Source organism: Oryza glaberrima, chromosome 2 (genome assembly GCF_000147395.1).
Source record: "Oryza glaberrima chromosome 2, OglaRS2, whole genome shotgun sequence".
NCBI lineage: Eukaryota > Viridiplantae > Streptophyta > Magnoliopsida > Poales > Poaceae > Oryza > Oryza glaberrima.
The window spans coordinates 13,048,193-13,061,128 of NC_068327.1; positions in this window are offsets into that span (position 1 = coordinate 13,048,193).

A 12,936-nucleotide genomic window follows, 5' to 3' on the forward strand; every position below is an offset into this window, starting at 1 on the left:
CTTTTTGATTCAGGAGCTACGCATTCCTTTATATCAAGAGATTTTGTGGCAAAACACCAAATAAGGGTAGAAGATCTTAGCAAACCTATGATAGTATCAACCCCAGGAAGCCAACTACCTGCTAAGCTCTTTAGCCCATTGGTAACCATTGAGATCCAAGGAGTCACTTTCCTGGCTAATCTCATCCTTCTAAGCTCTAAGAATCTGGATGTCATTCTTGGCATGAACTGGTTGACCAAGCACAGTGGTATTATAGATTGTGCCAGCCGATCCATATCTATGACTAGGGGTACTGGCCAGCGAGTCACTTTCCATGCCAAGCCTGTATTTCCTTGTAAGCAAGTTCTGAACCAAGTCAGTATGGATGAAATACCCATTGATGAGGACATAACTAGCTCGGATATAACCATGACTACCTTATGTATTAATCAAATAAAGGTGCATATGTTCTACATTAGATTTACTTGTTATATATTTGAACAAACGTTGCGACACAATGAGTTTCGTGTGTTTTTGTTTGCAGAGGTACTTGCTTGGGCGAAAGAAAAGAGACCGAGCGTAAGGAATACATGGATGATTGAAGAAGTTGATTGGGGACCAAACCAAGACCTTCTCTAAGTCTTCTTTCATCTCACCACGTCACTTTTGGTCCATAGAAGACAAGAAATAAAGTTCTACACGTTTTGGATTCGGATTCGGGCCTCCTGACAGCATCAACTTCAAACGGACCTAGTCACTGATCTAGAAGGAATTTCGGGGCCCATGAGTACTTGTTGGAAAGCTTATGAAGTCTACTTTCAGATGGTTTTGGTCCCACGTCAAAACTCCTACCGAGTTGCCGGGAATCTGCAAAACGAGCCACGCACCTCATCCAGTCCGAATCTGATTTTGAGTTTTGGGCCTTGTAATTGTGTCGTGGGCTTAGCCCAAAGGGGTGTGCTCCCTAGGGCAACCCTAGGACGTCCCTAATCACATTTATTCAGTAGCCGTCATCGTCTTAGATTATTCTATTGAGAACAGTTTCGCCGCTAGATCGGTTTGTGGAACCCCAAATTCGTGTGCTTAATCATTCATATGCAATTTGGTTGCAATCTATCTTGTTCTTGCTTGTGTTCTTCGATTCGCATGCAGGGATTAGCCTTCTCGGCGAGGTCAACTGGGTTTCGGCACGGTAGCTGCGATTGTGGGGCTCAGTAGCGTGTTCGTTCAGAAGCCGGATCGAGTTGTGTCGCGACTCCGCCCAAATCGACTGTTTGTCAATACCTATCGGAAGATCGGGACCTACATCCCTCATCAGTTGGTATCAGAGCGCGGTTGCCCATTAGGTAATTTATCTTCCCATTATCAGAAAATTGCCACATAAAAATATTTATTCTTTACCTAGACAATTTGAGCCGTTGCATTGTTCTATTAGATTTTGCTTTGTTGAATTCTAGATTGCATCGTCGTGTTGAGTGCTGGTTTAGTTTTAGATTTAATTTTTAGTTTTGAGTATTGCATCTGTTCATCACTTTGGGTCTAGGGTTTATCACGTGTGAGTTGTACATCAATTTTAGGTCCAGTTTTGCATCTTGTCAGTTCTTGCCGGGACCTTGAAAAATTGAATCGTTTCGTCGTCGGGTTTCCGTTTTTGTATTTTGGAGAAATTTTTATCCAACGGTTTGGGAGTTACTCGATTTCTAGAGCTCCTGTACCACTGTGCGCGTGCATGAGGGGAGTACTGTGCGCCTGAGGAGAGGGATCAGATCTATCTGTGACAATCTATATTTTTCTCTGTCTAGAATTGTTAAGTATTGGATTTGAGATATTTTTATAAAAACGGAACCTACATGATGTGAGCATTCCATTTTTAAGATGATCCAATTTTAGTTTTGCATTTTACATTTGAGTCCCTGTAATATTGATATTTATATTTTGAGTCCATGTTCGAGGTCAGTGGTCGGTTCTTGTTGAATAAAAAGTAAAAAAATAAATAAAGAAAGAAAAGGCAGAAAGGTGCAAAGAAAAAAAAGAAAGAAAAAGCCGCACAAAAAAAAGAAAAAAAAGGCAGAAAGGTGCTTAAAAAAGCCACAGCAAGAAAGAAAAACCATTCATCCTTGGAGTATGTTTTCAGAGTGCAGAGTTGTGCATTGATTCATATCTAGTCCTTAGTGTTGTCGGGTGCTTGCTTGAGCTAGAGTTGAGTCTAGACTAGGCCAGCACATTGACTAGTACTTTGAACTATTATTCAATTTTGCATTTTCTGATTAGTACAATTGCGTTCCTTTGCTACTATATATTGTGCCTCCCAAGCTCCATATATATTCTTCTGAAACTGATGAGGGATGTAGGTCCCGATCTTTCGATAGGTATTGACAAACAGTCGATTTGGGCGGAGTCGCGATACAACTCGATCCGGCTTCTGAACGAACACGCTACTGAGCCCTGGTATCTTTCAAAGATAGTATCTTTCCTGGTATCTCTAAAAATCTCATCGATTCTATTTTTCGTCCTTTCAATACTATCTTTGAAATTTTCCTCGATTCCATTCTTCATCCTTTCAAGATTATCTTCGAAAATTTCAGTAAAACTCATGGGTACCAATTTCATTTTCCGACCATTATGTCTAAATGTGTATGTATTAGCAACAAAATTATGCGATCCATTATTATCATATACCCATGGTTGACCAAACAACAAAGAACATGCTTGCATAGGGACAAGATCAAAATTGGCAGTATCATGGTAATTTCTAATCGAAAAGTTTAGCTTCACAATTCTATTTACCTTGAACTTACCACAAGAGTTGAACCATTTGATGTAATATGGATGAGGATGCGGTTGTGTAGGCAACTCAAGTTTCTCAACCAAATCTGAACTCACCATGTTATTGCAACTCTCACTATCGATTATAGTACGACATGCTCTATCCTTAACCACAAACTTTGTTTCAAATAATTCGTGGTACTGCCATTGCTCCGCTTTCTCCATTTGAGAGCTTAGCACTTGTTACACCAAAGTACTGTCATTACGTGCATCTTGTTGGTATCGCTGATTTCGAGCGCCACTCATACCTGTCATTGCAAACACAAAAAAAAAACAATGAAGGTTATCCCTAATAATCTGCTACGCGGTGTAGTGGTGCCCCTCAACAACTCAGCCAAATGGAGCACCTTACCAAGCTCTTACAAGTGTCTTACCAGCAATGTTAAGGACGGTACAACCGGTGGCTGGTTCGTGACACCTTGAAGGACGTGACGTGGCGATTGCAAGGATCAAAGTGGTGCTGACCAGAAGTATATGAACCCTAGTGCATGGTCCTGTTACAACTTAATCCGGCTTCTGAACGAACACGCTACTGAGCCCTGCAATCGCAGCACCACGTCTCCTCTGGTTATCAACCGTGCCGAAACCCGGTTGACCTCGCCGAGAAGGCTAATCCCTGTATGTGAATCGAAGAACACAAGCAAGAACAAGATAGATTGCAAGCAAATTGCATATGAATGATTAAGCACACGAATTTAGGGTTCCACAAACCGATCTAGCGGCGAAACTGTTCTCAACAGAATAATCTAAGCAAAACCCGACTCTAAACGATGACGGCTACTGAATAAAAGTGATTGGGGACGTCCTAGGGTTGCCCTAGTGCGCACACCCCTTTGGGCTAAGCCCACGACACAATTACAAGGCCCAAAACTCAAAATCAGATTCGAATTGGATGAGGTGACGTCATCTAGCCGTTACTCACAATTTGAACTGGAAACTAGACAGGAAGTTCCGGACCTAGAAGACAGGAACTTCTAGACTACATTTAGGAAAATCTTTTTCACCAGACCGGAATTTCCGGACCTAGAAGACAGGAAGTTCCGGACTTGCATTTTTGGACAGATGGAGTATTTGTAAAAATAACTCCTAGGGAAACTTGACACTTGGTTCACACTAAGAGCACTTTGACATATATCAGAGCATCACCTGGAGCCCCTTTTAATAGTACGGTTTTTCCTAAAAACTCGATTGCAATAAATAAACTATCCCATGCACTTCTCGAGTTCCGGTCCGCTTTGATTTTATACTTTTGGGGGGGTCTCCAAGCATCCATCTTCCACACCTTGGACTAATGCACCTGAAAGTAACTCAATGAACTCATTAGTCCCTTAACCACATTTGTCATTAATCACCAAAACCCACTAGGGGGATTAATGCACTTTCAATGGTTATATCCGAGCTAGTTATGTCCTCATCACCCATCGTGAAAGAGTATCTAGATGTTTTTCCGGAGGAACTACCAGGCATGCCGCCTAAGAGGGACATCGAGTTTCGAATGACTTAGTGCCCGGGACAGCGCCAATCTCCAAGAGACCGTACCACATGGCTGCCAATGAGCTAGCTGAAGTTAAAATGCAGTTGGAAGAACTCAAAGAAAAAGGCCACATCCGACCAAGCACTTCACCCTGGGGAGCTCCAGTTATCTTCGTGGAAAAGAAGGACAAAACTAAGAGAATGTGTGTGGATTACCGTGCACTCAACGAGGTCACCATCAAGAATAAATATCCTCTTCCGAGGATAGATGACCTCTTTGATCAATTGAAAGGAGCAACCGTGTTCTCGAAGATTGATCTTCGATCCGGCTACCATCAGCTAAGGATCCGAGAGGAAGACATCCCCAAAACGGCATTCACGACCAGATATGGGTTATATGAATGCACGGTTATGTCGTTCAGACTGACGAATGCACCAGCCTTCTTTATGAATCTGATGAATAAAGTGTTCATGGAATATTTAGACAGGTTTGTCGTGGTCTTCATCGATGATATCTTGATCTATTCCAAGACAGCAGAAGAGCATGAGCAACACCTTCGCCTAGCGCTAGAGAAGCTTAGAGAACATCAATTATATGCCAAGTTCAATAAATGTGAATTTTGGCTTTCAGAAGTGAAATTTCTTGGACACGTAATTTCAGCTCAAGGAGTGGCAGTGGATCCAACTAACGTCGAATCAGTGACCAATTGGAATCAACCCAAGTCAGTGACCCAAGTTCGCAGTTTCCTTGGACTTGCAGGCTATTATCGCAGGTTCATCGAAAACTTCTCAAGAATAACAAGGCCAATGACTCAGCTACTAAAGAAAGAAGTGAAATTCATATAGACCTCGCAGTGTGAAGAGGCATTTCAATTGCTCAAAAAGAAGCTAGTATCTGCCCCAGTGCTGGTGTTGCCAAATATCCACAAGGATTTCCAGGTGTATTGTGATGCCTCTAAACAAGGACTAGGGTGTGTCTTAATGCAAGACGGACAAGTGGTAGCCTATGCTTCCCGCCAACTTCATCCTCATGAGAGCAACTACCCAACGCATGACTTGGAACTAGCTGCTGTGGTGCATGCTTTAAAGATCTGGCGGCACTATCTTATCGGTAACCGTTGTGAGATATATACCGGCCATAAAAGTTTGAAGTATATATTCACTCAACCAGATCTAAATCTCCGTCAGAGAAGATGGTTAGAGCTCATTAAAGACTACGATGTGGGAATCCACTATCATCCGGTGAAAGCTAACGTTGTGGCTGATGCTTTGAGTCGGAAGAGTTACTGCAATGCTATCATCTATGAACAGTGTCCACCTGGATTGTGCCGAGAGCTTGAGGCCTTGAATTTGGGAATAGTCAGTTATGGCTAAATAGTGACCTTAGGGGTGAAACCTCTACTCCTTTACCAAATTCGAGAAGCCCAAAAAGGTGATTATGGTATCCAAGAGATCAAGAAGAATATGATGAGGGGGAAAGCAATTGGGTTTTCTGAAGATGAACATGGGACCATCTGGTACGGGGGACGTGTTTGTGTTCCCAATGATCCTGAGATCAAGAAGCTTATTCTGGAAGAGGCTCACGAGAGTCAATACTCAATACACCCCAGCAGTACAAAGATGTATCAAGACTTGAAAATGAAATATTGGTGGGTCAGTATGAAATGTGAAGTAGCAGAGTTTGTGACACTCTGTGATGTATGTCAACGGGTTAAAGCCCAACACCAAAGGCCAACTGGATTGCTACAACCACTCAAGATCCCAGAATGGAAGTGGGAAGAGATTGGGATGGATTTCATCACCGGTCTTCCAAGGACCCAATCTGGATATGACTATTTGGGTTGTTATCGACCGCCTAACCAAAGTTGCACATTTCATAGTAGTCAAAACCACTTATCCTGGTAGTAAGTTGGCCGAATTATACTTTGCCAGGATAGTTTGTCTTCATGGGGTACCAAAGAGAATCGTTTCTGATCGGGGCAGCCAATTCACTTCTAAGTTCTGGCAGAAATTGCAGGAAGAAATGGGAACTCTTTTGAGCTTCAGCACTGCTTATCACCCTCAAACGGACGGCCAGACAAAGCGAGTTAATCAGATTCTTGAGGATATGCTCAGGGCATGTGCCCTGGACTTTGGCAAAAGTTGGGATAAGAGTCTCCCATATGCTGAATTTTCGTACAACAATAGCTACCAAGCCAGTCTTCAAATGGCACCTTTTGAAGCTCTCTATGGCCGAAAATGTCGAACTCCACTCCTTTGGGACCAGACCGGAGAACGTCAAGTTTTTGGAACCGACATTTTAAAAGAAGCAGAGGAGAAGGTCAAGGTTATCCAAGCGAACCTGAAAGTTGCCCAGTCCCGACAGAAAAGCTACGCAGATACACGTCGAAGGGAGTTAGCCTTTGAAGAAGGAGACTTTGTGTATCTCAGAGTTACACCGCTTCATGGAGTTCGTCGTTTCCACACCAAGGGAAAGTTGGCACCATGTTTTGTGGGACCTTACAAAGTTCTTGGTAGAAGAGGGAAAGTTGCTTATCAATTGGAATTACTGGCATCTCTGGGAGAAGATCATGATGTATTCCACGTGTCACAACTCAAGAAATGCCTCCGAGTCCCGATAGAGCAAGCAGATCCAGAACAGATTGAGATTCAGGAAGACCTGACTTATGTGGAGAAGCCTATAAGGATCTTAGAAACATCTGAAAGACATACCCGAAGCCGGGTGATCCGTTTTTGTAAGGTTCAATGGAGCAATTATTTAGAAGAGGAAGCAACATGGGAAAGAGAAGACGAACTGAAGTCCACCCATCCTCACCTCTTCGGAAGCGTCTTCGAATCTCGAGAACAAGATTCTCTGTAAGGGGGGTAGACATTGTTGATTCTCTATAAGATCCGGCAACCTTTACCTTGTCGGGGACCGGCGGGCGGTGAAACCTCAGCGGGTTCTCATGTTTTGGGTAGACCTAGATGGATAGTCTTGTCACGACCTTTATCCGAGTACCGTGGTGGTACTCGGCGCGTGGCAACGCGTGTTGAGGTTGTGTCTTGTGGGTAAAGTTGTACACCTCTGATCAGAGTTAAAAACTATTCGAATAGCCGCGCCCTCGGTTATGGGCAAGCTGAGCAATGTACCAAAAGTTAGTTTTGTTTTATAAAACCTTGGGAGGGTGAAATCATGATGGTGTAGTCATGTGGAGATTAGCCTGGGCTAAGGCAGGTTCGCAGGCTCATGCGACCTTGGTGATTAAAATATTGGCTTAGAACAGGATTGTGTTTTAAAATGAGCTTTAACCTGATTAAAATGTTTAAACTATGGTTTTATGCAAAATAAACCCTATTAGGCCATTTCCTTGATTTCCCTATGCATTATTGTTGCATTTCCGATGTGACTTGCTAAGTACGGTGGTGGTACTCACTCTTGCTCACAAAAATAATCCAGAGGATGGACCTGAAGAAAATGAAGGCTTGGATCTCTAGTTCGCTCCGTTGTCGAGTGCTTGTGGCTGCTGCTGTTCCGTAGTCTTCTGCTGTTTTATTTGTTTATCTTTGAGTGTGAGGGCCTAGAGTCGCCCATGTAATAAAGTACTCCCTCCATCTACTTTTGATAGGCATATTTCCAAATCTGAAAAATTTATTTTTGATAGGCATATTTCAATCCAACAACCTACCCTCTTAATGACTTTCTCGGATTTAATACGTGACTCTCCATTCTTCCACACAAGATTGGCTACATGGGCATCGAGAAATGTAAATATTAATGAATTGCTTGTTTACGAGGAATAACTAGTAGCATGTTTAAATGGATAATAAGTAGAATTACTTATCCTTGGTCTGTGTGTCAAGATGAAATATATCTATCAAAAGTAGATAGAGGGAGTATTTCCTTTACGTTTCTGCAAGTGTGGCTTGTAATAATCAACAATGTCTATGTGTACCTCACCTCCTGAGACGAGGATTAATGCACTGAGCATTTAGAAATGGTGTATATTTCCGGGCGTGACCCCCGCCCATGTCTAAAGTCAGGGCCCCGCCCGACAGACCCGTGGGAGAAAATCTGCATCCGTCCACACCCTCGTTGTGGCAACCCCCTGTGGGGACCCAGATCCAACAGGGAAATTGCCACTCTTAATTGTAAGAGGAGAAAGAGAATCTCGTGAAGGTGTGGTGTGTATTTGGGAGAAGATTGCGAAGGTTGACACCTTACCTCAAGAAGAGAAAAGGTAAACAGTGGAAACCGAGCTTCGCCTTGTCGAACGAAAGTTGTGTGACATTCGAGCTTGGACCGGTGGGGGTCGCTTGGAGCATGAGCTTGCTCTTGGTGGTTGCTTTAAGAGACCAATGCATGATTGGTTGCAGTTGGTTAAGAGAGACTTGGCCTTTCGGGGCCCTCAACGGAGACGTAGGATCGACTGACTTGAACTGCAATGTCTCCTATCTCTCATTACTCTGCACTTACCGCTTTCTTGTTGAGCTATTTGGTGATCATATTGTTGCATGCTTATCTCTTGTTGATGCCTCTTGGTCTTGCTCATATCTAGTGTGCAAAGTGCTCCATCTCCCTACGGTTTTCACTCTCTTTATAAGGCCAAGGTTGTCCACTCTTAGTTGGATTGTACGGGTCTATATTGTGCATAGGCGAATTCCTATATTCTCTGTGTTTGGTTGCACTGTCTAGTTGTGATTAGATTGTCTGACACTGTGTATTGTTAGATTATCCGCAATGATACCTGATTAACCGGTCAATACTAATTTTCGCTGCAAGTGTTTGTAATTGCAGGAAACACCTATTCATCTCCATCTAGGCGAGATCTATGATCCTCAAATTATGCTCCCTTTCAATTTGGATAGCAAATATCACTTGTAACCATATCAAGAAGTGACAACACTTCATATGGCCATAGGAGGTGTTGTCTATTGATAAGATGTCATTTAACATTTTTTAAGGTGTGGAGGAAAAGAAAGAACAGAGATGATATTGTTATCCGTCAACTAACAAACGGTACAATAAACATCTTAATTCCAATGATACCACAATACAATTGACCATTAAGTTTGCTTGTAAGGACCATTTATGCCCTAGCATATGTTTTGTAATGAAATAACACTTTTTTTATCAAATGCCACATAATATGAAGGAAGCAATTTTCATTTAAAGATATTAACTTTTCCTGGGAACATAAAATAAGTGAATTATTTGTGGTTTTTCTAAATTGCATCGTGGGAATGATTTAATCCTTAAATGTTTCACAAAATAATTTATGTCGAGTCAATATACACAAGGATATTTTGTATTTTTTTTCTAATTTTGTGAGTCATAAAATATTTTTTTTCATTTCAATATTTCATTTGAGCTACATGTAGAAACATTCTAAAACATGTTTAGGGAAGGTTCTAATAGCTACAGTTTCTCCTAGAATTGAAAGCTCCCCTAAAATATCCACCTTTTTGTAGATTCTATAAAGTTGTAGTTGCGGAATCTTGAAAATGAACTAGAAGGCAGAAAGTGGTTTTCCCAGCTTTTCTAGATTTTCACTAGTTGGATTCCAACCAGCTCTTCTCGGAATCTAAACCTCCTCTAAATATGCCCCCTCGACTAATTGAAAAGTTTCGAGAACATTCTTTTACAACCTTTAAAAGTTTGATTTTATGAATTTCTTATACCATTTTAGTTGTACAAGTGCATAATGGTCTTTCGGTCGGCAAATACGGTCGTCAATGATAGGCACATTACAAGAATGAAATGAAATAAAAATAAGCTAAACAACCTAGACCTAAGTGCACCTATTAGAACCTAGACCTAAGATAACAAGAGGGGGACCTAAGGACTCGGGGCATTGAAAACTAACGGATCAGGGGGGGCCTAAGGACTCCGGGTAGAAGCTAGAAGCGACTAAATTCACTACGTCTAGCACGATCAACTTCTAACAGATCAAGAAAAACTTTTTAATGATAGCCATTTATCTTAAAGATATTACTTTTATTGTATGACGGCTCCATGTGATGAAGTGTCGACGGCGATATATGGGCCCATCCATTTATTTCGAAGTTTTCCATGTCCGAAAAGCTTCACCCGTGAGTTGAACAGCAGCACCTTATCCCCTGCTTTGAACTCCTTGTGCTTGATCTGTCTATCATGCCATCTTTTGGTTCTGTCCTTACAGATCTTGGCATTGTGATAGGCCTTGTCCCTCCATTCCTCCAGCTCAGAGAGCTGCATCTTCCTGTGATGTCCGTCTCCCTTTAGGTCCATGTTCCAAGTCCGGATAGCCTAGTGCGTTGTCGTAGGCACTTCGGACCTTCCATTATATTTGAGAGATGAAGTGAATAATTTAAGTCATCAAACAAGCATAATGAAACATCCGACGCCTCGAGAGAGGAATATTGGAGACATTGCTGAGCCCTTAGCCTGCCAGTCAACTTCAGCCTGAGATGTGCCCATCAAACCACTCGAAGGTGGTGACCAGATGTGTTACACATTCAGGAGACTTGACAAAAATGGCTAAAGATCTACAACCTCTCAAATATTCCTAACTTATACTCATGTGAATCTAGTTCCCAGGATGTGCACTAGATCCACACTTTCATCTTAAGCATGATTATACATAGCAAACCAACTAAGATTAAAGAAACTTAAGACTTACAACAACTTAATAAATACATAGGCCGACCGGCCAAATAGACATATTAGAGAACAGCGGAAGCTTGACTACCCAATCACAAGCACATCGACTAGGGGTTTACCCCATTAAGTTCTCATCCTAGAAGAAGCAATCGGAACCCGCATCACTCAAAAGACTAAATCTAAACCTGCAAACAAAATGTTATATCAACAGCAAGAGTCAGTACATTAAACAAGTTAATGTACTGGCAAGCACAAGTCAATCCTACCATACTACATGTAAGGCATATATTCAAAGGAAGGCAATATGTACTTCAATTTCAGCATAAAGCAAGTTTTGTTTCGCAATTCTTTTGTAAAGGAGTTGATGCTTCAATTAACAAAACAACTTTTAAGTTTCAATATTAAGTTCATCATAATTCCATCATAATCAATCTCTTGTTGTCATCCTTTGACAACAAGTCATAATATATCACCTCACACACACAACTCAACACATTTATCAATTTCAAACCAATGTCACATGATCACATTTTAAAACATAAAGTCTATACTCATGACACATCACCAAAGCGCTCATGACCATGAGCACGGCTAATCGATGAGTTTAAAGAACTCTGCAAAGTTTGTACAGCTTTACCCACATGATATGAACGCTCTAGTTTGTTTTGAGTTTGCAAGACTCCACCACACTCTTCATGTTGAATGTGATCTAGAGGTCATAGCGAAGCCTTTACACTACTTAGAGCCTAGCCTTGCACAAGCACGATACGTGATCCTCCATCCTAGGCATACTTGGAATATGCCTAGAACCGTTAAGTGGCGGGCCCACGCCTTAAACTTAACGCCGTGGTGGCGGACACAACGAGAACCCACCCACGTAGCACAATACCGTTGTATTGGACAGACTTAGTCACCTAAACTACCACGTCGGCGCAAATAGGAAGTTCCTCTGAATCATCGACTAATTCCTCAGAATTATCGACTAACTCATACACACCGGCCTAACAGAATGCAAGGCTAGTCCTAAATAGATTAATCAGCTTAGGCCATCCCATACTAGCACTAGTGGATGTACGAATAACTTTAAATGGGTGACACAAGTTCGGTCCTTATGGACTTGGGCAAACACTCCCCCTATCGGTATGCAACTAACACCATATGCACACCACTTGCCGCCCAAGTATAAAATCACATTTTACACATTTTAGTTCGCAAATACCCATCATATTCATTTTATTCCAGCAAAGGTTCAAGTATCAAAACCACATTTTAATTATAGATGGAATGAGCATTTGCATATTTCTAAGCATGGCTAAGCAAGTAGTTGCACATAGAGCATATATAAACCCATTTGAGCACAAAGAGTGTACTCTAACCATTTCTAGGGGTTCAAACAGCAAGAGGATCAATTATTCAAGGTGGGGTATGCAGCAAATAGGTCACAACTACCTTAACCCAATTTTAAATACCGATATAGTCTAAGTTCACATGCAACTTTACAAACAAATATTTTCATTCCTCAAATCATGGGATTCAATGTGTTCAAAGGATGGGAGGAGAAAACTTGCCTTGATCAAAGAAATGTTAGCACCTAATCCACTCCTTCACCGATTATGCAATCCTATATACCTATAGGAGTCATCCCCACTAGCTAATTTGCTGCTTTGTGAGTAAGCCACGTCATCTCTTTTAGTCCTAACCATCCGATATCAGATGTGCGCTCTCCATGTTGATCTCCGACTTCAATAGCCAGAGTTGATCTATTCACCTTCTGATCGGCTGTTGAGCTACCCATCATCTCCCTCTAGGAGCAAGAGCATTTATCACCAGGAACGGTCACCAACAATGAGTGGTCCATTAGTTGCGATTAATTCCATTTATTTCCCTCTTTCAGTTCCTCTAAAAACCACACTCCGTCGTAAACTTTCAGGACTCTCGATTCATCCCCAATGCCAACAGGGTGATCATCCGCACTGGACACCAATGGAGAAGCGCCAGAGCCTATTGGTTAGACCAACCAAGCGGGGCGGAAGCTG